General features: G+C 41.4%; 1 protein-coding gene across 1 annotated transcript in view; it reads left to right on the top strand.

Moving 5' to 3' along the window:
• Positions 1-9,098: 9,098 nt before the first annotated feature.
• LOC311488415 (SH3 domain-binding protein 4) overlaps positions 9,099-27,661 on the top strand; it is a 40,631-nt gene continuing 22,068 nt past the window's right edge. Inside the window, exon 1 of the mRNA XM_084545090.1 lies at positions 9,099-9,445. The gene's annotated coding sequence lies outside the window, so the exon portion shown is untranslated. The remainder of the gene's footprint in view (positions 9,446-27,661) is intronic.

Raw genomic sequence — 27,661 nt, forward strand, 5'->3', positions numbered from 1 at the left:
ACGGAGGCTGCCTCCAAACCTGACAACAATAAATGTTATTTGATTTGTTGTAGCTGCTCCATTCCTGCACTGATGCAGCTCTTCCCAATGGTTAGATTTCGGGAAATAGCAGTGGATCCAAGGAAAAGGAGACGTTTTTATATAGTTTCCATGCCTTTAATTTTGGAAAAAAATAGTTTGGGCTTTCTTGTTTTTGTGTTTTGTTACACTTTTTGCTTTAAAGTTACACTATTAGTATGCTAGCAAGGCTTTAGGCAAAACTTTCTAACCAACATTCATCACAATTGACTTATAAACAATCTGATACTGACAAAAAACAGGCAAGAGGTAGATGGTTCTGACCGCCTGCTGCAGGTGGAGCCCTGAACTGATATGATGACCAATAAAGAAGGAATATGTATAGGGCTAGGGTTAGGGTTAGGGTTACATATGTATTACATATACAGTACAATAAATCAAAAGTGGAATAGTGAATTTACAATTCATAGCCGGGCATCACAATGCACTTGTGACTGATCCAAAGTATATTTTCTTTCTCGTTTCTCAGCACAGAAAAGTCTCTTTGTTCATCCTCCTACAAACCATCTCCTCAGACGTCTTCAGACCTTTCATCAACATTTGACCTGTGTTCACAGTTAAATGTAATGTGCATTCCTTTTTATTTGAGCACTTCCGGCTCTTTCTCTCTGACCTTCCCAACCGCTTGTCAGCCACGTGTGCGTTCATAATCGGTATCTTTGACGTGTGCTGCGAGCATTTTCTCTTAGAGGCCGCATAAAACTGGAACACCGACATCCCTTCGTGCATTACAACGAAGCTGCGCTGAGACAGTTACAACAGCAGACCTTTGAAGACGTGTAATCATAATTACTATAACAGTCTGAGGCTGTAATTTCACTGCGGCCGTTCTCCTGGAGCGACGAACTCCGACAGCGGAGATGATGATGTCTTGTGCGCGCGTTGACCTTTTGAGAGACAATCAAACGCGGTGGAATCGCTCATCTCGTTTAGTGGAAACACAGTTCACCGCAAACAGCAACAACAGCAGCAGCAACCTGGAGAGAGACTCTGATCAGTCATAGCTGAAGGGATAAACACTTCAAGAGGAACTCAAGATGACAACTAAATGAACACAAGTTTCCTGTCATATTTTATTGCCATGAGATTCAGTCTTGGACATTGATTCAGTTTGGGTTGCTTCCTGTGTTACTTTGAAAGCTTCCTTGTTTACATGTTTTTTGTTCTAATTGGACGGTTTGGAATATTATTTTGCAGGTAAAAAAAAAAAAGAAGTGGTGAACAAAATTTGTGCTGGTGTGCTCCTGTTTATCAGTGGAGTACACAATGTCATCAAATGGTTTAATAGTAGCCAGATCCGAGTAGTTGTGGTTGACTGCTGCAGTTTTTTGCTGGATTGTTTCCTTTTTCACATTTTTGTGATGGATTTATGACCAGTGTTACCAATTTGAGAGGTTAGAGGACTCAACAGAATACCGATCTAATATTTTTGGTTGCTTATGAACAGCTGTTGGGCAGGAAACATGCAGCTGTATTGGTCAAATTAGTCTCCTCTTCCTCTGTCAGTTCATTTCCCGTGATTTCCTGCTTCTTTTGAATTGCCTTGCATCCTTGTGTATGTGTCCTGCAACTGTGGCCTTCTCCCATTTCTTGATATAACGCTACCCCTTCCATTCTCGTGTGTTCCAGTCCCAAGGACGTGGTTTTGTCCTTGGTTTTTGTTTTTATTGCCACCTACACCTGTGCTGCACCTGCTCTAATAAGTCAAATGTCCACTGGGAAAGGTTGAAGGCAGTTGCTAATAGAGGCTTTTTTTCTGGTCAACACAAACAACACATGCAACAGAAGTTCCAAGCAGGAAAAAAGGTTGGAAAGCCCTGTCCATGTGTGTGAAGCAGTTCCCTCTTTGCCCATCATCTTGCAGCTGCGAGATGGCCACACATGTGAAATAAAATATGGTAATATGCACCCAGTCTCACTATTTTTAAAATGTCTGTTGTGAGAAAAGCTATGTTGAACCGCAAGGAAACAGCTCTGGTAAAAAATCTAAAGTTACCTCCTCGTGGCAGTTGGCTCTGGACTGCAGTGCAGCCTCTGATACCATTTCTTGCCTCTATTGGTATCTCTACTGGTATCTCCATTGGCATCTCTGGGACCTGTAATGACTGGTTCAAATCATATCTTTCCCACCGCAGGAGTTTGTTCAGCTTAAAAACTATAGCTCTCACTCTTCATCCTTTACCAGAGGAGTCCCTCAAGGCACCGTTCTGGATCCCCTATTCTTCGTTATTTACACTTTAACCAAAGTGGACAGTGTGTCATTAAATAACTTCCACTGTATTTCAGGTGTCAGGGTGTCATCCTTGACAGATTCTGTCATTCTGCTTTTTCGTCTGCCTTCCAAGTTACTTCGTGAACTGTCATCATCAACCCTAACCCCCTCCATGGACCACATCACTCCAGTTCTTCAGCAGCTACACTGGATTCTTGTAAAGTTCTGAACCGAGTACAAGACTTCATAACCAAGCGCCATCATATAACCAGTTATAGCCACCCTCCTGAACTCTCAGATCCTCCTCGGCCATCCATCTCATTACACATTACCCAGACTGGGTTTCAGAGCAATGAGTTGCTCAACTTCCCAAGTGCACACTTTTTAAAACTGCTGTTTTCTGTTTTCCCTTAATTTCATTTCTATATACTTTTAAATTTGCTTTTATTTTTATGATGTTTTTTTTTCATTGCTATTTTTTTGTAAGGTGACCTTGAGTGCTTTAAAAGGCGCCCACAAATAAAATGCATTATTATAATTAGAAATTAGCTTAATTCAGCCCAACAGTGGTTGTATAATTTAAAAGTAGGCATTCACAGATTTTTTTTTCTCTGTCCATCTGTTGGCCTGCTGTTTAGCAAGCTGGGAGCTATCGGTAGTCTAGAAGTATGTGTTTACACTTCCTTTTCACATCAACCGGGATGGCTTGTTAAATATTTGATGCTGTTTTCAGCACGCTTCCTTTCATGGAAACTCTCCGTCTGCTGCTCTCGCTGCCGTGATGAGGAGTTCATCAGCGGAGTTCTGTCTCAGTTAAAGTGTTTCCAACACCGCCCAACCGCAGAGTTGTTACAGTCAGAGTTTTTCCCCGCAGGAGTCATCGCTTTGATCCAGAATATTTACTCGTCTGTCCTGCAGCTGTGGCAGTTTGTCTGTCTCTAAACTTCACAGGAGGAAGAAGTCAGTTAGCCCATAGAATAACGATTTATTACTCTTCCGAACTTCCAACTGGGCTTTAAGAGAATTAAATAAGTCTATCTATATGCAGATGTTTTTATTTTTTGGAAATTTCCTGTTTTCTGACATGGGATGTCATGCTGATTTTGCTGCTGTTAAACAAAAGTCTGTTCAGAGTACATGCATTGTAACGTGAGTCTCCCTAACAGTACTGTGCTGTAGTCGATGTGCTGGAAACAGTTTGACAGGTGAAGAATCAATGAGCCGGAGGCAGAGTCATGTTCCTGAACGGACTCTGACAAAAGAGCTAAGCGCTCTGGAAGGGACATAGGAATATAGAAGAGAAACATCACAGATAAAGGATTTATTTGCAGAACATTTAAAAATAAATGTTCAAATACTTCCAGGTAAAAAAAAGTGCAAGATGGCATTCATGGTCAATAGTTCTTTAACCTGATCAGAATGATTGGGCATGGACGCTAAAAAACATATATAAACCGATCAGGCTAACATTATGACCACCTTCTTAATATAGTGCAGGTCTCCCTTGTGGTGACTGGCTCATCAGAGAATGGACATGGGCCTTCTGAGGGTGTCCTGTGGTGTCTGATCAACAGAATGTTGTTAGTGGGGGGCCTTTGAGGGGAGGGGCCTCTGTGAATCATCCCACAGATACTTAATCAGTTTGGGATCTAGTGAATTTGGAGGCCAGGTCAACACCTTGTGCTGTTCTTCATGTTTTTTTGAGTTGTTCCTAAAGCGTTTTTGTGTGTAACCCTAACCCTAACCCTAACCATAACCCTTACCCATCCTGCTGGGGATGGCTGCTGCCATCAAGGAGTGTCATTGCTATGGGGTGGGGGGTGGTCTGGTCTGGTCTAGGTGGGTGCTACATGTCTAAGTAACATCCACACCAATGAATGCCAGGTCCAAAAGTTTCCCAGCAGGATATTTCAATCAAGATTTTGATATGTTGAGAATGCTAGGGTGTTGATAGCTGTTTGTTTTATTTCAATTACTTGGTGGTTTTTCTTGTTTTCGTTTAAATTCACCAGTTGCCGGTTCACCAGAATAAATTTGAGATCACCTCCAGGAGCAAGTGTTGTCAAACTGATGAGTACATTTTCGTACTCTACTTGTTTTGTCTATTTTCATGTATTGAGAGTTTAACTCTCTCTGCCTTTTCCTTAATAATAAGACAGGATGTTGATTTGGGACGCAGAGGTCCACGATAAACACTTATACATCCATCTTCCCCGTCTTCACTTCCTGGTCAAACACTGACCTACGTGGTAACGTTTGTCAAAAAGCCGAAGGCTCGTTTGACACAAGTCACCTTCTTGCAAACTGTGATCTAATTCAGCTCCGGTGGGAAGTTCAGGCAAACAAAGTGTTTGTCACATGTCAATAGCTGCTAAGGGGTTGGTGTTCCTTCCTTTGTTTGGCTACTTCCAGCATTTCTTTTACAGGAACAGCTGGAACCGACTACCCCTGCGGGCCCGGGAGCCGAGTTGTGCGTTTCTTATGCTTACGGGGCTAAACCGCTGGTTAGTTTGCTCGTAGTGGGAGTGTGTTCGTACTCTGATTCAGAAACTTCACACTTGAATATTTTCCTGTAGAAAGATTACACGGGTATTACTTTATCTTTCTCTAATTTTATTAGCAGTGCCCACAAAGAGGCCAACAACTGTCACAGCCTCAGCCACTAAAACCCTTCTTGAATTTGTGCTGCAGTGGAGTGTACGCAGACAGTTTATAAAGATGGATATAGTGTTGGTTTGCATCAGAGCCACATTGGGATGCAGCTCATGGTCGATGCAGTCATTTCAGTCTGGGGGAGGACCTTCTGAACACTGGCTAGTGGCTTCTGGAAACACACCTTAGCACTGCTGACCGATCTTGAACTGGGACTTTTGGAGTAATCTTCATTTTATTTACTTGTATGACACCTCTGTCCAAACAGGTTGCACATAGGGATAGTATGCCACATGCAAATGGTCCAAGAAATGGTGTTTCTGGTTTACGTTTAATGTGACACCTTTCCAGGGAAACACTAACACTAACATGTCAACAGCATATTACCAAAAACTGATTTGGATTTGCCATTTAAGCTCCATTGATCACCTGCTGCTCGTATAAACCGTAGAATCAGAGCCCCTTGCAGGCAAGTTGTTACTGCAAGTGCTATCAAGTGTAACAAGAGCTTGGGAATAAATATTTTGGCAGTTAGAGAAGCCACATTACACAGCGGAGTCCCAGATGAATGCAGACGCTGGTGGTAATGGAGGAGGAGAAGGGCTGATGGAGAATTCCGTTCCCCCTAGACAGCCACGATGACATGGAGCTGGAGGAGGAGGAGGAGGAGGAGGAGGAGGAGAGCTGTACAGCAGACGATCTGAAATCCACACGGACAGAAGTGCACTGGTTCAGAGATCGCAAGTAAACTGAAGGAGAAGTGAGGCCGAAATTGAGAATGAATTGATTTTTAAAGCATGGGAAAGCGGCGGCTGTGAAGAGAATGGAGCAGAAGAAATAGCCTGAATTAACCACAGAGGGATAGAGACACGTTGGTCGATAACAGACCCTGGTCACGGGTCCTATTTAAACCTCAACTCCCTACCAGTCTTTTAGAACCGAAGAAGCAACTTGGATGTTCAAGAAACTCTACAAGTCAAGTTCCCCTTCTTTCATCGAGTGTTTTGGGCAAACCATGACCTGGATGACTGAGAACGTATCTTCTTTTGTTAGGAGCAGATTTTTTTGATGTACAAACTCAGTTATTGAGTCTTTGCACAAGTAGTTATTTGCAGATAATGCAAGGATGGCGACACATCTCGTATCCCGAGTCCAACCTGTGGTTACTTTGAGGCAACAACAGTTAATTTAAAGCCCACACTTCCTGCAGAGCTTTTTTGAAGTTCAGTGCGGTGTCTCCGGCCGTCGCCATCTTGGCAAGACCAGACTAATTCCCAGTTAATTCAAAAATGTTTGTGTGTGAGCATCCACACCATTACTTATGCATTGCTTAAAAACGTTTCACATAAATAAATGTACGGGTCAGACCATCTTTTAGTTTGGGTTCGTTGACTCGCTGCATAAATTTAAAGATGCCTCCATGATGGCGTTGGTGATGGATAAGAACCTAAACATGTAAGAGGTCTTAAACTTGTGCACAGCTCTGTGTATATCAGAAAAGCCAGCGCATTTTTTATTTTCAAGGAGAAGTCTTCCTCTGAATTTAAATGAAGACTTTTTTTATTCTGGCTGCTCACTGTCAGCACAGCTGCTTCTCTGGGTTTGTGGAGATTGAAGCGTGCTTACTTCTAAGTCTATGACGCATAAAACAATTTGTAAGGCGTCGTGAGTGATTATGCAGCGTATATCTGCCGCGCGGGCGTAATGTAATCTGGCTTCCTAGGCGTGTTTAGGCGGCCTGTTAATCTGTCAGGACGCGGCGCCAGGTATGAGCTCTGATATATTCCGGAACAGTCGATCAATTCCAGAGTCCCCAGCTTGCTGTTCATCACGCGGATTGAGAGGCGTGTGGTTCCGGCACATAAGCAAATCAGTCATTCGTGTTTATTGTTTGTGCACATTTGCCTTAAGAACTGCAGCTGCAGTCGTCCTGAGCAAGGCTGAAACCTCTGGAGATCCCATAAAAGATTGTTTTTCTGTTTATGTACTTTCCACTGCAGATCATAAATTATTCTGTCAGACACTTGAACCTCATCATCATGTCTTGCAACCTGTTCTTAATGTCAGACTTTAAAAATTAACGAGAGGACATGTCTACCGTTGTCCATCGTGTCCCCCGATAGAAAACGAATATCCCCATAAACGTTGACTTGACTTTGACCCCTTCACAACACCGTGTCTTAGATGCAGTCGCTAAGACATTGTAAAAACTAGTTTTGCATAAATCATTACAGCGCCACTGAAGCGTCTCTCTGGTCGTGTCCTGCTGTCTGTGGTTCTCTGATGTGTGCGCATGTTTCTGGTTTGCACTGGAGCCGCTGTGAGTTGCAGCTTACGGTCAAAGGCGAAAGAGAAGAAGAGATGTTGCTGTTGCTTTTCACATTCTGGAAACAAAACCCTCAGACCAGAGACAGGAAACACTGCTACCGCTAAAGGCTCATTTAAGATACTTCGGGACCTAGACGCCGTAACTTACGCACGTAGCCTACGCCGGTGCTAGCCATTTATACTTGCGCGCTCGTTTTCTACTTCCTGTGTCACTTTCAACAATGACGACTAAAACTTTTGCCAAAATTTTGCAGAAATTTCGCTGAACACAAGTCACATAAATGTTCGTATCTCCGAACCTCCTCAGTTATCCTCGATGTGTTCCATCTTTACTGATCCAAAACAATCAATTGCGCAGATGGAGAAGCAGCCGGAAATACTAACATGTGAACATGCTACTACCAAGCGGACCAATCACAGCTCTTGAGGTCTACATTTCTGGGGAGGTGCACGTCAGACTACGGCGCTAGGGTCTGCGAAGACTCTGCGCTGTCGCCGTAGCTTCTGCGTCAACTTAACGCAGAACTATAACGTTGGCGATATTGTGTTTCAGGTTCCACAACTGTTGTGACTGGCCTAATGAGCCAACTAGATGTGGATGAAGGCAATGCTAAAGAGGACACCACTCTTTGGTTGCAGAAACTTGCACCGTGTCTCACACATTGCCAGTTTTTTCTTGTGGAGAAGGCAGGTTTATAAAGCAATGCACTAATAATAATTAGAATAAAGCCTCAAGGTGTTGGTGTGACCTTTGGCCCCTCACGGCTTAATCAATGAGAACATGGCTGACATTTGTGTTCACAAAACAATAGTTTGAGTTTGTTTTTGTTGTAGCCAAATGAGAAAATTCAGTTAATTTATCATGATATAAAATGATATCATTAAAAACACTAAAATTCTATATATGAATGCACATATAAAGGGTATATTGGGGATTCATTTAGGGGTTAGTGCTTATTTGTGAGCACAGAAATACACCTGGATGAGAAATGAATTTAAATATTAAGCACACACAAAAATATAACGTACATGCCGATGTTAAAGTTATGTTTTATTATGTTGTTTTTTTCTGATCTGTGGAGCATTTTTAATGTTTTATTGACTGTTAAGTATTCAAACAGCTAGCAGCATACTACACTGGGGGTTTTACATATTTAAAAAAAAATCTTCAAAGTTTAAATAGATAAGAAGTGATCATAAAACTAATGTTGATGCAGTTTTGATGCAGAGAGTTATTTCTTTATATTACATACTTTAGTTATGAGATGAAGATACGAATGAAGAAGTTATGTTTTATTATGTTTGCTTATTTTTTTTTTTTTTAAATATTCAAACAGCACCATACTACACTGTAGAAATACAGATTCTGATCAGTTATTATAACACATAATATATAATATATATATATATATATATAAATATAAAATAAATAAACAGATGTTATGCATGAAGGTAAATATTAAATTGGGCTTTCACATATTTATTTTATTTTGCAAATTTTAATCCTTGAACACCAACTAATTTTAATGCAGTCTTCTCTGTGCACATATTTTTATTTTTATTTTTTATTAATATTAAAATAGTTTAATCATTAGGACAGAAATAAAGTAGACAGGATATCACACAAATATAATTTAATATAAAATAAATAAATAAATAAATAGAGGTTATACATAAAGGTTAATATTAAATTTGGGGTTTCACATATTTTCTTTTTTTTTTTTTTTTTTTTTAGCTCATTTTGAATATTGAACAAAAACTAATTGCAATGCAGTTTTGTCCATGCACATGTTAAATTATTATTTTTAATGGATATTAAATAGTTTAATTCTGTCATTAAGACAGACAGAAGTATTTTAAATGTGCTCCTGGTATCTGCAGAGGTCATTGTTGCAGCTGAAGTCTCCTCTGAACCAGTAGAAGTGACATCACGTCCCTATGGAAATGTGTCCCGGGGAGGCCCCTCCCTGTCCCGGTGACATCAGACGGAGCTCGGCTGCTTTCCTCCAGGAGCTCTCGGTGGATCCGCTCTCTCTCTCTCTCTCACACACACACACACACTCATCCAAGCGCCGCCACCGGGAGAGAGAGCTCGACGGAATCGGCGCCTGCTCGGCTCTTATCGCTTTTTTTTCTTCTCCTTCATGGGACAAAATAAGACTTATTCTCCGCCAGGTAAGCTGCCATCTTCCTCCTCGTCTTCATCCTCCTCTTCATTCTCTTGGTTTTATTTTTTAGGGGGGATTTTATTTCTCCATCTGGAAGCGACAGTTTCTTTTTTCTTTTTTGCAAGCTGCAACTTTTCACTGAGGGGGGAAATCCGCTCCAGCGGTGCTTTTATTCCAGTGCTGGAAATAAAAAAAGACGGTTAATCGGCACTAGTTTACCTAATCGATCACACAATGCATCCAGACTTTACTAGTTTGCTTTTATTGGTCTTATTTTGCCTGTTTGTTGGAGCCTTCCAGTGTCTGTGGGTGTAACTGAACCGTACCTGCTGGAAAAAAAACTACTGTAACGGTTGTTTTTGCTCTGTCGCTTTATTTATTTATTATTATTACTGTCAAAACTATTTCCGAAACATTTGTTAAAGTTTAAATCCACATTTAGAAGGCAGCCGGAGGCGTAATAAATGTCAGATGTTGAGCTGCAGCGCTGTTACAACCTGATGGTCCCTCTGTATGCTAATGCCGTTAGCTGGAGTGGGGCTGTAGGGGGACTCTGGTTGCCATGGCATCAAACTCAACACTGATTCCAAGTGGCACCATCAGCCTTCATTGGTTTTATAATAAGCTACAGTTTCCAGTATTGTGGCCCCTGTGACCTTCAGGAGCCATAAACAGGCATCATTTGTTTGTTTCTTTCTTTTTATACATTATTTTTTTTTTCTTACATATTTTTTAACCTCCACAATCCAGTGTGAGTTTTTATTATTATTATTATTATTTTTTTTTTAAATCACGCTAATTTGTTGACATTTACTTTATGAACGTCAGTTATTCATCACACTGACAGCTTATGTAAACCATCAGAGAAGTTGATAGTCTGGTGTAGCCATAAATAATTCTTATCACAATATGAGATTCCATTTGGATTTCATTATGGGGTGTGTTTCAGCCGATACGGAGGAAAGAAATTACTTCTGCGTGCAAAAAGTCGGATAACTTTTCTTTTAAATAAATGAAACTCCACTATGTCTATGACTTTCTCTTGCAAAATAAATAAATAAATACAATTGTTGGAAGGATTTGTTGGACAACCAGGCAGAATCATGTTGACTGTATCGGGACTAAAATTCTGCCCTTGAATGCATCACACAGACCACAACCAATAAGGAAATAGCCATTTCCTCTGAGTAGCTATGAGGCGAGGACCTACTATTAGCTAGAAAGCTAGGAGGAGCTAGGAAGTTAAGAAGAGCTACTATTAGCTAGGATGCTAGGAAGAGTTACTAAACTAAGAAGCTAGGAAGCACTACTGTTAGCTAGGAATTTAGGAAGGGATACTATGAGCTCGGAAGAGCTTATTTTAACTAGCAATCAGCTAGGAAGCTAAGAAGCTACGAGGAGCTACTGTTAGCTAGAATGCTAGAAAGCTAGTAGGAGCTATGGAGTTAAAAAGGGCTACTATTAGCTAGGATGCTAGGAAGAGCTACTGTAAGCTAAGAAGCTAGGAAGGAATAGTATGAGTTTGGATGCTTGGAAGAGCTACTATTTGCTGGGAACCAAGGGAGAGTTGCTATCAGCTTGGAAGAGGTTTTTTGCCTAGGGGGCTAAGAACCTAGGACGAGCTATTATTCACTGGGCAGCTAGGAAGAGCTACTATTAGTTAGGAAGCTAGAAAGAGCTACAATCAGCTAGGAAGCTAAGAAGAGCTACTTTTAGCTGGGAGACTAGGAAGTTAGGAAGAGCTACTTTTAGCTGGGAGACTAGGAAGTTAGGAAGAGCTATCTTTATCTAGGAAACTAGGAAAAGCCACGTTATTTAGCCTAGCCCACTGACCAAAATGGGTTTGATAAAATAGTGGAACAGTTCTATGGTACTACAAACCACAGCCTTTAATATGAAAACACAGTTGAATCAACAGCTCTCTCAGATAATTTAAACACACGCTGAATATTAGAACCCTCATGAGGCTAAGATTTACTGCATGACTGTTATATTAGAATGTGTTCACTCGGGTACCTAATGAACCATAAAGTTAATCAACAATATTAAAAAAAACAAAAACAAAAAACGTTTCACACATTTTAATGAATTGTGTGTACATTGTTTGCTCTCCACGCACACCTGTTGTCTGTCTGGACCCGTTTCAAATAAAATTGGTGCATATTTTAATTAAAAACCGCTACATATGCATTTCTACTTAACAAAACGTATAAAACACATTTGAAACCTACACTGACTTTAATAGTGTTTGCTCAGAATACTAAGAAGGACCACAGCGCCATGTTCCTGCGCACAGTGTTTTACATTACTGAGTCTGATTTCCTTTCATTCGTTGACAGTATGAAAATAAATTCAAATTTGATTGGGAAGTCTGGTGCAGCATGAAAGTTTGTTCTTGACATCAAATATTAGCTCAAACTCTAAAATTAGTTTTAAACCGTTGCTAGTTTATACATTTTCTTTGTTATCTGGTGAGCTTGAGAGGTGGTAGGTACATTTAGTTTCCCCTAGGACTGGTTGTTTCCACTTTATCTGCTAAGATTATTAGCTCCTATCTCCATTTGTGAGTGGACCGTCGTCCCTATACTCAGATATTTGTAATAACCACACACTAAACACACTAGCAGCAGTGCCATGGTGGATTATGGTGAAGATTAGATTAGCATGAGCGTGACTGATGTTGACGTGGCTGAAGTCTGTTTGTGGAAAACAGTTTCTAGACCTTTTATCACTCTCTAAGCATAACTTCATCCTTCCATCACCCAGGGCCTGATCTTGTGTTTCAGCTGGACTTGAATGGATTTCTTTGTGTGAATGAATGCATGTGATTGCAGATAAACGCACCCCCTCGCCCCCTCCCCTCACCTCCTCCCCTCCAGGGGTGAACGTGCGTGTCCCGGTGTCGCTGAAGCTCAGTTCCAGCTGATTACAGCATGAGTTATGACAGCGAGGGCATGGCTGTTGTTGGCACCAGACAGGCAGCTGGTTCTCGATCTCCCACCACACCCCCTCACCCCGTCCCACCCTTGGTCCAGGGCCACCCTCGGCAGCTTTACTTGTCAGAGACTGAAGCCAGCCATTATTCCAGGGGTGAGTCATCTGAGTCTTTCCCTACCAACCTCCCCCTTCCTTCTGGTTAGGAATCAGCTGGAACGTCATGTGAGCATTCAGTACCACCAGCGAGTCATGGCTACCTGCTCCCAGGAAGCAAACGCAGCGTTTATCAGGGTTATTTGCATTTTCCGTATCATGCTTCATGACCTGCTGTAAACATCCCTCTTCCTGCATTTGTGTTTGGCGTTCATAACCGCAGCAGTTTTTTCAGCATGATAGCATTTGTTGTTGTCTTTTGGTTGGGTTCTGACGAAAGTGCGGTTGTTCCTGGCACAAATATGTGAGGTGCATGGAGAAGGAGGAACTGTTGTTGCCTTGACTTGGCCAAGAAATATGAAGGAAGTCGGCGGCTTCCTGATATTTGTTAAATACCTGAATAATTTGATCGATAAAGATCCCACCGACTTGTTTAAGGGTGCTTTCACACCTGTTATGAAACTGGGTTTGTTTCCCCTCCTTCCTAGAAACATATCAAAACACTCCAGGGATTTGCAGTGTGATCACACGTTACCCTGACCCTTTTAATTATATAACCAAGAAGTTTACCTGATCTGAAAAGAAAGACGTGCGCAGCAGTGTTCAGTAGCTCGACACCTCTGTCTATCTCTGCCACACAGGCTACTATTGTGGCAATAATTATACAACCAAGCAGTTTACAGTATGCGTCTTTAAAAGAGCGCACATCCAACAGTGCCTCCTCATTATATACTGCCTGGCCAAAATAAAAGTTACCACCTGGATTTAACTAGTCAAATAGGTAGGAGCCTCCTATTGGATAATTACTGCATGGGTGATTATCTTTCAGCTGGCAACAAGTTATTTAACCCCAACTGATGCAATGAGTAGCTTCTCATTTCTTAAACAACCATGTCTAAAGACACATCCAGTGGTCGTGGAAAAGATGTTAGTTTAGTCTGTTTGAGAAGGGTCAAATCATTGGCATGCATCAAGCAGAGAAAACATCTAAGGAGATTGTAGAAACTACTAAAACTGGGTTAAGAACTGTCCAACGCATTATTAAAAACTGGAAGGATAGTGGAGAACCATCAGGGTAAGAAGAGAGGCAGATGAAGTGATGCACCCATCATGCCTGTACAAGCCTGTGGGGGCAGTGCTATGATCTGGGGTTGCTGCAGTTGCTCAGGTCTTGGTTCAGCAACATTATGTGTCCAAAGAATGAGGTCAGCTGACTACCTGAATATACTGAATGACCAGGTTATTCCATCAATGGAGTTTTTCTTCCCTGATGTTCACAGGCATATTCCAAGAGGACAATGTCAGGATTCATGGGTCTCAGATTGTGAAAGAGTGGTTCAGGGAGCATGAGACATCATTTTCTAGTGAATGTACATAAATGTTGTGTCTACACATAGCCTAGATAGTCGGCCCAACAGAACATTGGTACATAAATCACAAAACAGCGATAAACACCAGATGCCATGCTCACTGCTAAAGCTCCATTTTTCTGTTATTTCCTGAAATTCAAATACTTGAACTGAACAGTCAGACGACGGAGAAGAGCTGCACAGAAACAAAGACATATGCAAGATGTTAAACTAGAAGGAAAATACTGCAGAAATACCACATATGTCTGGAACCAGTGACATTAATTTTGTGAAAATCTCTTTCACAACTAAGTCAAACAGTTTGAAAAGTGATATATCTCTAAATAAATCGAATCAGGAGCTCTGTGAATCACAATTGAATCAGTTCAGGAAACCAGTACCCAGCCCTACTATGATATCAGCTACTCAGCTTGAAAATAAAACTTGGTTTCAAACTATATAACGGATGCAGTGTTTATAAATGACTCATGTATTTGACATCTCTGTGCTGACTAGTCTTCAACAGGCTGATATCTGGCATCTCTTCTCATCAACCAAACAAAATATCATTTCCCACAGTAGCAGCATGGAAAAAGCCAACAAAGCATTTTGTGAGTCGCGTATCAGTGGACATGGGGGATGTTTGCAGGCCATTAAACAGGATATAGTAGGAATCAAACACGTAAGCGGGATAAACCGTGGTGCGTCACACGGCTTCAGTCTTGTCGGACAAAGCAAACGAGTGAAGTGTGTATGTGTTGTGGCAGGGGGTGTGTGCGATGCCATTGTTTTCGGGTTCGTGACAAGACTGGCAACACTGAAAGCAGCCCAATGAATTTTCTGATAAAGCCCCAGAATGACAGCTCAACATGATCTCCAACCTCCCCCCTTTGTCGTCAGAAGAATGATACGCCCCCCGCCCCCACCCCACCCCACCCTCCTTATTTTTTTTTTTCACTCCTCTTTCGCTTGAATAATGGATGATTTCATTTGGAGCTCTGCATTCCTCACATTCCTCCTCACTTTATCCCTGCAGCCCGTCTCCACCTTGGTGTGTTTATGTTGTTAAGTAAAAGAATGAATGATGATTGCAGCTGCTGCCGCTCTGACGAATAATCATGCAGGAGACATGTCTGGCTGCAGAAATGCAGTGTATCTACCATGAGTAAATATGTACTTAAATAAATGGACCCGTCACTGACGGAGCCTGAGGTGTTTGCAGCCTAAAAGTTTTTAACATGCACGGTTTACTGCCTCTGGTCGTCTCTGGGGAGAGTCTGTAATTCAACAAACACTGACTGTGTCCTGCTAAAACAAACTGAACTGAAAATACTTGGCCGGCATGTTTGTCGGTTCATCTCAGATCATGCAGGTGGACCTCACGCCGCGCGGTCCTCGGACGAGAAGGAGTTTCCAGAGAGAAAAGTGAGATTTGAATATGTTTCATGAGAAAGAGCACGTGAATCAGGAAGTCTCTGTGCAGGCACGTCAGATGAAATGATTATTTTTTTTTACACATTTAACCTTTTGTTGGTGGAATAGTTCCTGGAACTACTGTGTTTTCGATACTAATTTAGGATAAAAATACCTTATCTTATCCCTCTTTCCAGAGTAGGCAAATCAGACGAGACTAATATTCACCCGCCAGGAAGCAGGGATCATGTTTTTACTTCTGTCTGGCGTCTGATGCTTGAATGATAGTGTGTAAATGTAATGGAGCCTGTACTGGTGGTTTATTTATTGTTACAGGCACAGTCATCTTATCTGCTCTCTCTCCTTTACACCCATGCTTTCTTTCCTTTGCTCTTTTTAGAATAGGCTTGTAAAAAATGTCCTTCTTCTGTCTTAATATTGGTTCTAGGTGGTAGCTGTCCTTTGCAGCTCTAAGGTGTGATCGTTTGACCTTTTTGTCAGCTTTAGTAGAACTAGCTGTAGGCACTGGGGTTCTCTACTTCTTGAAATTGCTCTTGTTGTGGAAACTGATAGTAAACTTTTTTTTGGGATAAAACAAGCTATTCTCAGTGTCAGTAGAGGCTCTGGGCCATATCATTAGCTATAATATTACAGTATTTATCCCATAGCAGTTGGCATGGGTAATTATCACACACACATTGAGAATACCTCACGGTGAGTTTTGGTGTTGCTGTGTGTTTGTTTACATTGAAAACGCCCCAGAGAAACATTTAAATTAAAGTTCAGGGTTTAAGTTTTCAGACTGAAGTCTAATTAAAGTTAATGTTGTTTTGAACTGTCACTTAATTTTGGATCACTTTTTAGTCATCCTGCACTGGTGCTCGCAGTGGTATTTATTTTTCCGTGTCACATTATAATAAATAAAATATATACAGCAAATTAGGAAAAAACTTACAGTAGAAGTGTCAAAGATCTACTACTCTGGTTCATGTCAGAGGAAAGTGGAGGCAGAGTGACTGCTGCTGGGCTTGTTGGCGAGTTTGGTTGCCAATGCTTTTGCTAGCAGTTTTGGCTGTCTGTAGACTTCGTGGGATGTTACCTTTTCAAACCGTAGAAAATTGAAACCATTTCCAAATCGGAGATGTAGTGTGATTACCACGCAACTGGATTCCAGTGAGACTGGAAGATCACAGCTAACAACAATCCATTCTACCAATATTCAACCTATGTGCTTGTGGCCAAACCACTGTGCTTCAACCAGTCAAGTTTCTAGAAATGCACTACTAGCAGTGTTGTTAGTTAAAGAAACATTTGTGTTCACCTTTATTTACAGACTTTCCTTCAAAGACTGAAACGATCGCCAACCAACATGCTAACGACATAGCTAGCTACTCTGACTGCTTGCTAGCCTCAGATGCGCCTTGTTGCGTTGAGCATATGAGACTATATATGGCAAGGGTTTGAGCACTCTTCTCTATTGTTTCTTTGTCTTATGCCTGACTCTCTCTTTGCAGTTACTCATATTTAAGTTTGTTCTCCTTACGTTGTCCCAACACGTGTCAGCGACTCTTGCTGTAGCCCAACATAGCGATTGGAGCAGTCGTCTTTTTAAAGTCCCAGCAGAGGCCCGGCCAGCGCTGAGGGCTAATACAGAGCCAGTTATTTGGATGCTTTTATTGCTTCGTTGTCGTGTCTTTGACCTTGTATAGTTAATGGCTTCATTAATGCTGATCCACTGCGTCACTGTGCAGATACACACAAGTAGGAATGTAGCGCCTGATTTAACGCAACCTGTGACTCAAACCAAGAATATCTAATAACGAGCGTGAAAACCAGCAAGTTAACAGTATTTATTTAAGTATTGATTACATTTTTAACTTTTCGTCCTCCTTGCTTTGGCCCAGCATGTGTCAGCGACTCTTGCTGTAGCCCAACATGATGATTCAACACCCAAATGCAGAACATTTCAACTGATTTCAGTGGTAAAACCTTGACCCTGGTATTTCAGCTGTCACGTAAGACTCCTCAAACACTTTAACAACTTCACTCAGCACTTTATCCGAAATTGACCCTTAAGCTTCACTGATTTTTCTTTCAGGACCCCAATTTTATTTCTTGAACTGCAAAATGTTCCAGTATTTTAAATTTTTCAACAACACGCGCAATATAAATGTGTCAAAGGAGTTACAGATGACTCTAATGGACTATTTAGCTGCCACCCCGCTGTTAAACATTTTGTAGGTGTAGTTGTGACGGTGAAGCGTGACTCTCTCGATGCACAGTTGTGTGTACTCTGCAGCGTGGCTCCGCCTCTCAGCGGGACATGATATACTGGAGCTTTGTTCCCGAACACTCGAGGCCTCAGCAGTGTTGACTCAGTATGACACTGTTTGTATTCTTACATCTCTCGCTGCGCTGCTGAGTGAGAACACGGCATCTGGGTTTCTCTGATTATGTCACAAATGCAGCAGCTAATTCGAGGTCTTTGAGCCTGTTTGGCAGCCAGCATTCATCGGCTGCTGGAAACGAACCCAGGCGACTCGTGTTAGTTGGCTTGAGTGTGATGCAGCGCTGGGATCAGTGTAACTCTGCAAGAAATCGCTTTGTCGTTATCATTTTGAAATCAGAAAACATCCTGATATTAAGCTCTGAATGTCGCTGCGGTTCACCCTATATACGTGGCGGCTTTTGTTGGAGCTTTTAAATCTTTGTTGTTGAGTTTGAAGCATCCTTGAGCAGATAAGAACAACGTATCGAAGGCGGCGCTTTGAAGGAAATGTAGCAGGCAGGGAGAGTCAGCAGAGATCTGGCCGCCTCTCATCACAAAGGCATTTCCTCCTCAGCCACTTCCTGCTTAGGAGCAGTCGTCTTTAAACTCCCAGGCCAGCGCCGAGGGCTAATACAGAGCCAGTTATTTGGATGCTTTTATTGCTTCGCTGTCATGTCTTTGACCTTGTACAGTTAATGGCTTCATTTAATGCTGATCCACTGCGTCTCTGCAGATACACACAGTGTACTCTGCTTTTAACGTCAGCACAAGTATGAAAGCAGTGCCTGATTTAAGACGCAACATCTGATCCAAAGCAAAACTATCTAATCACGGGTACGAAACACTGAAAGTACAGTATTTAATGATGTTATCTGATACTGGAAAATACTTTAGGTTATGTTCAAATACACAATAAAAACGTTTCATCTAAAAATGGGAACACTTGAATGATGCATCTGTACTTTCTCACTTTATGAGCTGGGTTCAATTTAAGGTTTCCTCCTGTTAAAATCAAGTTTTTCTTGCCAGCGTTGGGTATATACTGGCTGTGAGAGCGACGAGCTACAATACACTTTCAATGGAAGACAGTGATATGAAGCCACAAGCTGACGGAATAACACTTGGCGCTATGTGTCGGGCGAAACACGCAACTTAACTTTTTTTTGTCGCTTTACTGGTACGGTGACGCGTCAATAACGTGCCCAAGCATTTGAATGACACTCCAACCGCAACTCGGCAAAAATGTCGCTGGGAAAGTTGACCAAGTTGTTGTTTTTGTTGCACCAAGTGTGAAAGCACCATTAGTTCATGCTCTTTGGGTTTCAGGCTTGGTCCTCTGTAAAGCATCTTGTCACAGTCTGGATTGTTATTGGTTGGCTTGTTAGCATTTAGCTCAGCATAACACTGTGTTTAATTAACAAGTTGCCAAAGTCAGTTCTCTCTTTTTTTTTCTTTTTTCTTTAATTTACTGCTTTAATCAGGAAGTCTTCGACTGTGACCCAAAACAAACGGGGCAGTAGACTCCAGTCATGTACTTGTCAGGTGCTTTTGGCTAAGAAGCGCCGGCAAACAGCCACGTTACTTTAAGAAACAACCGAAACTGACAATTGACACTTGTTAGAACTTTCAGGTGGATTTTAGTTGTAATTTTATGCCATTGTTGGCTGAGTCTGTTCCAGTGAGCAGATTTAAATGTAAAATTTCCTTAAGGCAATGTTCAGGTTTTTTGCAGGATCCATGAGTTTACTAAGAAAAACCCAAACCTAACTCACTACCTGTAGCTCGCCGCTTAAATAAGTTGTTTTAATAACCTTTTGGTCCTTTGCCATCGGTTTAAACACCTTTAAAGTCTTAGTCAGGAAAGAAAAACTAAAACTGAAGATGTACTTCATAACCCAGGCCCATAGTGAGAAGGCATTATTTATAAACTATAAGAAACTGGGGTTTCTTAGATGAAGGAAAGCGGCTGCTGTGCCCTATCAGCTGTTTAAAGACACTTTGTCTTTTCCCCATGAATCTGCAATAAAAACCATTTGGCACCAGCCTTTTCCTCGGGGACATCCACCCCACAGGAAATGCACTGCTGAATAAAAGGAGTGGCACGGATGACAGCCTCGTAGAGAACTTCCTCTGCGGGGAGCGTGAAGGAAAGGCCAAGTGTCTTTTTTTTCAAAAAGCTGAGTCGCTCTCCCACGGCTGCTCTAGTGAATCCAAGTGTGGAAATCGCTGTGTGGTGCCTCAGCAGGGTCAACTCACTGCTGCTACTGGTGCCCCACTGACAGTTATCACCTCACAGCCCAGACGGGGAACGAGAGCAGAGGCTAGAGAATGACAGACACGATTATGATTTTATATTCATAGCTTTGGTTTGCATTAGGAGAATCCTATTAGACTGGAGGAGCAGGTAACACAGCAGGGCCTCCCTCTTCCTCCTCCTCCTCTTCCTTCTGCTACAGACAGTTTGAAGGACAGACAAGCCGACGATGCCTGAGGCTGGCTGAGCTTTAACTGGACCAGTCAGTGGATTTGTACCATTAAACAGAGAAAGGCAGCAAACGCGACCAAATTATCTCCTCGCGGCTCGCCGTGCACCGCACCGGAGTTTATTGAACGATCTGGAGCCTGTTAAATGTCCTGTGTAAATAATTTAGAGATTATTGCTTCTGTCCCTGTAGATGTGTCGTTTATGTGCTTGAGTTTTAAAGCCAGAAGGCAAACAGTAGTTAAAGGGATAATGAGTCTTTTTTGGACCATTAGTGGTCATGGAAATATGAAGAGTTGATAAGGCGGGGTTGAAGACCTTTGACCACCCAAAGAAGTAGTCCAAGTGAAAGTTTGTGCCAGACGGAGTGAAATTCCTTCAAGACGTTCCTGAGATATCAAGTTCACAAGGCGGGGAACTGGGGTCGCAGTGGCCTTAACCTTTGACACTGGAAACATTTGGAGTTTAAAATAAACGTTATACTTATTTATTAACTTTAAAGCACCACCGTCACCAAAAGGACAGAAAGCAGATTAAAACAACTTCAGGTCTTTCTCATTTAAATTAAAGCACCATTGTTGTTACATTCTCATTCTTGACGGACACGAGGCACAAAAACTTCAGTGCAGTCCAAAAAAAACAGCTGCAACCAGGGCAGCTGGACTTGTTGGGTTTCTTGAAGATGTTTTATACAAGTAGATAGATAGATACAAACATCTGTGGGTGTTTTCCATCAAAAACTTGCGTCACTACTTTAGAAATGGAAAAAGCTTCTTGGATGAATCCAGTTGCCCTTCTTTCACCTTGTTTTATCTGGATACACCATTGCCTGGGTGACTGACAACATTCACAGATACATCAATGCAGTTTTTCAAATTCCTTGTTTCAGGATTTTTCACTAGGGTGAGAAATAAGGTGAAAACCAACCCTTTAGACCCATTCACATATGTGATCCGCTTGTTGCACAAAAAATATTGCTAGTGTATGGACAAAGCTAGCTCATGTTGCCACGATTGCTCTATATAATATCCAGGTTTACACGATGCTCCAACAGCCGCTATCAGCACGGTAGTAGGAACCAGAGTTGTGGGTGATGTTTCCTTGTGGTAAACGTTTGGGGAACTCTCCATTGGTGCCATATATCAATCAACTCTATTAATTGCTCCGCTTGGTCTTTGCCTCGAAGTTGAGATTAGTTCAACCTGCTACCCGCCCACTTCTTATCACCAAGGTTTTATTTTTCTCCTATCATGACAACAACTCGCCGAATTTCATTAACATTTCATGGTCTCTTGCCGCGTTGCATGCGTGCATAAAAAAAATTGAATACAATAATAATTTCACACTGTGTATTATTACCCTTCTTGTATTTTACAAGCTATCCGTTGACAGAAATTGACATTGGAAGGTGTTTGGAGCATATGCCAAGCTGGGAATTGCTTTTTCATTGCCACGTGAGCTCCAGGAGTCTCAGTCTTAATACATCTTAAAATAGGTTTGTGGCACTTCCGCGTCCTCCACGGTAATACTGGTGTATTGATGTTGTTGTTAGTGACAGAATTTCCCTAGAGTCCCTTAAGTATGAGTTGAGAAGGGTGTGGGCTGCGTATTGGACTCCACTAGTCCCTAAGCTAATGTGCCTGCCTTAATTTATTTTCTGCAATGAGTGTGTTATTTATTTAAATCTACCCAAGTGCCCTGCAAGTTTTGTCCTTCTCTAATGTGAACTGTCTTGCCTCTCATGGACTTATACACTGATCAAAACTTGGAAGTTGGCTGAAGATAATTTGACTAATATTAGTAATTTGTCATCAAGTGCATATTTGACGGCAGGAGTAAAAGGTTTTATTTTAAAACTGGTGAGGTAATTTAAAGGCATGCACCATCTTGCTAACGCCAACAGCTGAACAGTTTGAACTGTTAAAACTTTCTGGTGTGTACTGGTGACTTTTGGAGTGATTTGCACTGGAACTCATACAGTATTTATATAATGAATTGTCTGGACAGGGAGTAGGTCCTTCACATAGCCAAAGCAGGTAGAGCTCCCCCTGGTGGCTGGCTGCAGTATAGGTCATAAGCTCCACCCCTTCCATGCTAGTGGGCGGGTTTTGGTCCAAACTAAAACACTAAAATACATGATAAATATTTTTTTTTAAGGATAGTTTCTGTCATTTTAAGTTGTTGATATAATCCTGATGTATACTCAACTGTCAGTTAATTATAAGACGCCATAGAAACAGGTTGTGACATCATGATGATTACCAGTTGCTATGCTGACCGCTCCAGAAAGCGGTCCTGTAGGACTGTGAGAGTTGGGAAATAAATAAATAAATAAGTACAGTGTATAATCCAACATTTCCTTCAAACTGGTGGAGGTAGAGCAGAGCGCAGTATTGATTAAATGAAAACGCAAGGGAATGTGGGCGGGGTCATCAATAAAGCAGTTCTGTGTGACTCCATTGAGCAGACTCTGACTCCAAGCTGGCGATATGGCGTCGCTCGTATCCTCGGGTAAATAGCATCAGCATCAGCAACGCAAGGAAGTGGGGACGCATTGTCCATATTTATATACAGTCTATGGTGTTAAATCAAGGTGTCCAGCTTTAGTAGTCTTGCTCGTCCATTCTAGTCACGTATATACTTGTAGCATAGTTGGATCTTTTTTCAGCTCCACTACACAACACTACAACTTACTTATTTTTTGGTTGAAGTACAATTTGGGTTTTTGATTCCAAACATAGCAACTCATTTCCATTTCATTTGATGCCAAATCATTCATTTGTACCAATTTCCGTTATGTTATTCGCAGATACTATTGAAATACTTTCTAAATAGGTATGATGGGGTGGTGAACGGTTGTTTTATTTGTAGGTTGACGTGTAATGGAGCTCATTAGTGGCACCTTGGCAAGAGGGCCAGACAAATTGTAGGATAATGGGGGTGATTTACAGAGGACATAGCTGTCTGTCAGAAATAATCAGACTCTAGTTCATTACATACAATCTTATATAACAGAAAGACATCATACTAATAGTTGCTGAGATTATCTTCAGTTATCTTGCATCTGTGGTTCTGTGGAAAGTGCCAGCATCAGTCGATTTTCTTCTTGACACAACCGTCTTCAGAGACACATGAAATTGCGCCAACTGTTCACTCCACACGTTATGAAAGACTGGGCTAACGGCCGAGCAGTTAAACTCTGAAGAAATGTTATTATCAGAGCCTAGAGGGAGAGTTTTTGACACGCCCGCTACCAGAGGCTGGCTGATCCTCATTATTGCCTCTCCAAGCGCCTTATTACCAGGCAACATGTGGTGATTTGCATGACAGAGTTTTCTTGTTGTTGTGCTCTCTCAGATTTACGTGCCAGGAGAACTACACCCACCATTGTTCTGAGTTAAACGGTGCAGGCTGGTCAGGCTGAGGTTTGGAGATCTGCTGCCGCTGTAGACCACCCAGAGTTTACATTTGACCTCACCTCACCCCTGCACATCCCCTTGCCTCCCCCCGCTTCAAAGAGATGCGATCCAGACGCCACGCTGTCTTGCAGAGCTTGATAAAACATCAGGACTGAGTTCACAGTGGCAGAATCGCTTGAGGGGTCAGATTAACAAGGATTATTGAACGTGATACTGCTGATTTTTGATCAAAGCAGCCAGCTGTGGATTCTTTTTATCAAACTGTTCGTACAGCACATTTTATGAAAGCTAGAGGAGTTAATGGTGTTTTATTTGAGGTGGAAAAACCGCAGACACAGTAGGAATATAAAAAGTAAAGGACATTAGGAGGTTATTGTGAAAGAAAATGAAAAGTAGATGAGTCTTTCCAAGCAAAAATTCAGCTGAAATAGTAGAACTGAAAAATATCTGACGCTCCCGCCACTTTCTGCTCTTCTCAGATTCTTGTCTCACCAGAGGTTTTTGGCCTAGACTGTGGAAAAACTAAAGAGGCTCATGCAAAGGACCCAAAGGCCCCTCTTACTTTACCCAGGAAAAAATAAATACATTCAGACATGTATGTTGCGTCTGTTGGTTCTGTAGAGAAAAGCAGAGAAATTTATTTAAAATCATTGCACATGCTGACAACCTGCGCAAAGACCTTTTAAATTGAATATGCATGAGGAATAATCTTCATTAAGCTATGATCTTAAAGAATAACCTCCCTTCATTACATCCAGAATATCAAAGTGTGAGTAAAGGTTTAATTCAGTACTAAAAAGGTTTGTTAACTGACTGAAAACAGCATTTTTTTTTTTTTTTTTTTTTTTTTACAACTGCATTTTTTTTAACCTCTGTTTTTGGTCTCCACCATCTAGCTTTTCCTCAAGACACCAGTTGATGCTTTTTCTCTTAAAAAAAAAAAAAACTGTTGCTTGCTGGGGCTGATAAATGAGACAGAGCATTAAACGCAGCCTCTAAATAACGTATTATCTGCCGCGAAACTCCTTGATTTCACCAATATTTTGTTATCGTACGCTAGTGCTATTCCCCGCTGAGTCCGGAGTTAGCTGTTATCTGACCTGGAAGATGTCAGATACTGAGTGCCTAGAGATGGACGCTGCGTTTCGGTGCCCCAGTCACTTCCACTACATGGATATATGCTGATCTAATTATCTCCCGAAGGAATACAAATTACACCAAAGTTATATGGGTGAGCAAACGAACATATTTTATGCCAGAAACAAGGTCCAGGTTGTAAAAAACAGTAGTTCCCCTTTAAATACGTAAACATGTTAAGTGTGTCATATACTGGTTATGCTCAGGTGTTTAACAAAAAGTTGTGTTTTAGTTAATGTCTGAGTCATATACCTCTACACGTGCAAAAACAAACTTTCTTGTTCAACTTCAAAAACGTAATTACACATGCATGTCCAACCCGTGAAGCTTCTACCTCTGCACATTGCTGCACCGTATATTTCTCTGCCAGCCTATAAGTGGATGCAGATTCATCATACGCTGATATCAGACAATGGGGGTTTGTTCTGTCCCGTCTAAAGAGGCTCGGCCACTTTGCATGTGGGTTTATAGAGAGTCATATACTGTGAAGTAGCTGATGCCGCAGCTTTTATATACCAAAATAATAATTCAGCTTCAGTAAATGGGCTGTTAACTGTTTTAAAAGCGTAACGCAATAATTCCCCCGAAGGCCTAAATGTCAACACGAGACAGGGGGAAGTCGTACCACGGATGACTTCTTGTTTTGGAGCTGAAATCAAACGATTATATGCAGAACACAAAGCAGAGCGGATGCCAGTTTCAGCCTCAGTGCTCTTTTCTACCTCAGTCAGCTTTGGTGTGAATGTTTTATTTGCAGCAGCAGGAACAACTTCACTGACTGTAACTCCAGCGTCACATTGTTCTCTTTTTCGGTCATTCACTACATGACTCTGCGTGTTCATGTAGTGACCACATGAGATTCCAGAGTTTGATCAAAGACATCTGGCTGATGTCATTATTATGCAGGTGTTTTAAGTACGTAAGCCAGAACATTATGATCACCCCTGTCTGGAAGCTGTTGGGCCTTAGGGTTAGGGTTAGGGTTAGCCTGACTTGCCAAGACTTGGACTTCACATAATGTTGCCTGAAAACAGCAGATCTTTTGTGTTGTAAATTGAAATTTGGACCCTAGACGAGACTAGAGATGCTCCAACCCACTTGTTTTTCCACAGTAATTTTCTATTGGTGCTGCTGTTGGAGTTTCTCAAGTCTTTAAACCGGCCCATGTCTTGAGCACATTGAAGAAATCTGCCTCGTAATGTATCCCAGAACTCGACATGCATCATTGAGACAAGATATTTACTTTCAACTGGTAGCGGCCGTAATGATTTGGATCGTTTGTGCTTAACAACATGTGGCTGTTTTTAGTGTGCACTGGTATCACAGAAGAAGTTTGTGACAATGTGGTGCTCAGAAGATTCAGTAAAGTCAGTAAAAGCTTTGAAACAAGAATGATCATCCGTAATGTTATGATCTGTCTTTAAATAGATTGTTTCCTAGCCAAAGATGGTCATCTGATAGTGGAACAGTCTTAACTAAGATATTCTGCAGGGAAAGGGAGAACATAAATGTCTATACTACATTTCATGACAGTGTCTCCAAAAACCACAAATATCGAGATCATGAGACGACCAATGAGGAAGGGATTGCCAAATTCAGTAGGACACATCAATTGAGAATGTCAGCCCAAACCAGGAGCATTCTCCAATGTCAGTATCTCTTACTACATTGATTAAAACTTCATCAGCAGGTATCAGATTATAAATTATCAATAGATAGAATAAAGGAGAGCAGTGTTGGAATTTGCTGGCAGAGCTGAATGCCTGGCTGCTGTAGAAATGTGTCAGTAGTAAACTATCTTCAGCCTCTTACTCCCCGCGAACAGTGTCACCCACGAGCTCACGCTGTTATGAATTATGGATCAAAGTAAAAAGCCTGGTATCTCTCAAGCTGCTGTGTTCCACTGACCCACATCTATTGCTCGCATTTGTTGAGCCGTGTGTTAACATTGTCTGCGGTGGTTTGAATATCCATTTATGCAACTGTGAGGGACCTGGATATCATCCAAAACTTGACATGAAGTGTCCAACACCAACCAATCCGAACAGTTGACGGTTCCAGCTCCTAAATTTTGAGTATTTGCTGCTTCTTATGTCTCATGGTCAAGATAATTTATTTCCATTGCAAAGTTTTGGGGACTTTGCTATGGTTGGTTTGATAAATCTAATATTAATGACTCCTAACTCATTAAACGTGTCACAAACGTGTACATTGATGATGGATGGATCGATTGATTGAAGGACTAATTTAAGTCCCATAGATTTATTTTATACAAGGTAAAAAGTCTGGATTTAGCAGCCAGTTTTTGCACAAATCAGATCGCGGTAAAACATGTTTTAACTCGTGACTACAGGCGAGAAAAGGCCTCTTTTGAGGAAGCGGAAATCAATTATTTTTAAGAATTTTCATGCCTTGGAGGTGCCCGGGGGGGGGGGAACACCAAATGCGGACTAATCCACCACTGAAAACATCGCCTTAACAAATGTTAATCTCAGTTTGATGAACTTTAGATTTAGATTTGCTTTCGTCTGTTCGTTTGATATTGACTGTCAAGAAAATATACAACATCACCAGTCTGGACCTTTAACTGGTTAACATCAGTCTTGAAGAGACGCTGATAATGATTCCCTTCATCATAGCTTATTTCGGCGCATATTTTGAAAAACTCCAATACTTCACAGACTGCTACTATTGATTTTCCACTCAATCTACCAGTGTGATAATCATTACAGAAATTATTTATCAGCTAGGGGTAAATTTGCCTGAATAAATAAACTGATATCTGTGAAGATTAATCAGACATCTGTATTCGTAAAAGCCACACAGCCAAAACAACTGTTTAATTCGCTATTCCGTTTAATGATTTTCTAATTCTCCTGCTAGTCCAATTCTGTAGAGATCGTAACCCCCGAGGGGATGCTGGAGAAACAAAGTTATTCAGAAGGCTTTAATCTTAATTTATGCTGATGTTTATAGTGGATGTGCCTGTAAACACTGGTGTTTATAGGCTAGTTTATGTTGTTTTGGAGCGCATTAAAAAAGGGAAAAGCAAACTGGGTTGAAA

The sequence above is a fragment of the Chelon labrosus genome (genome assembly GCF_963514085.1).
Source record: "Chelon labrosus genome assembly, chromosome: 5".
Classification (NCBI taxonomy): Eukaryota; Metazoa; Chordata; class Actinopteri; order Mugiliformes; family Mugilidae; genus Chelon; species Chelon labrosus.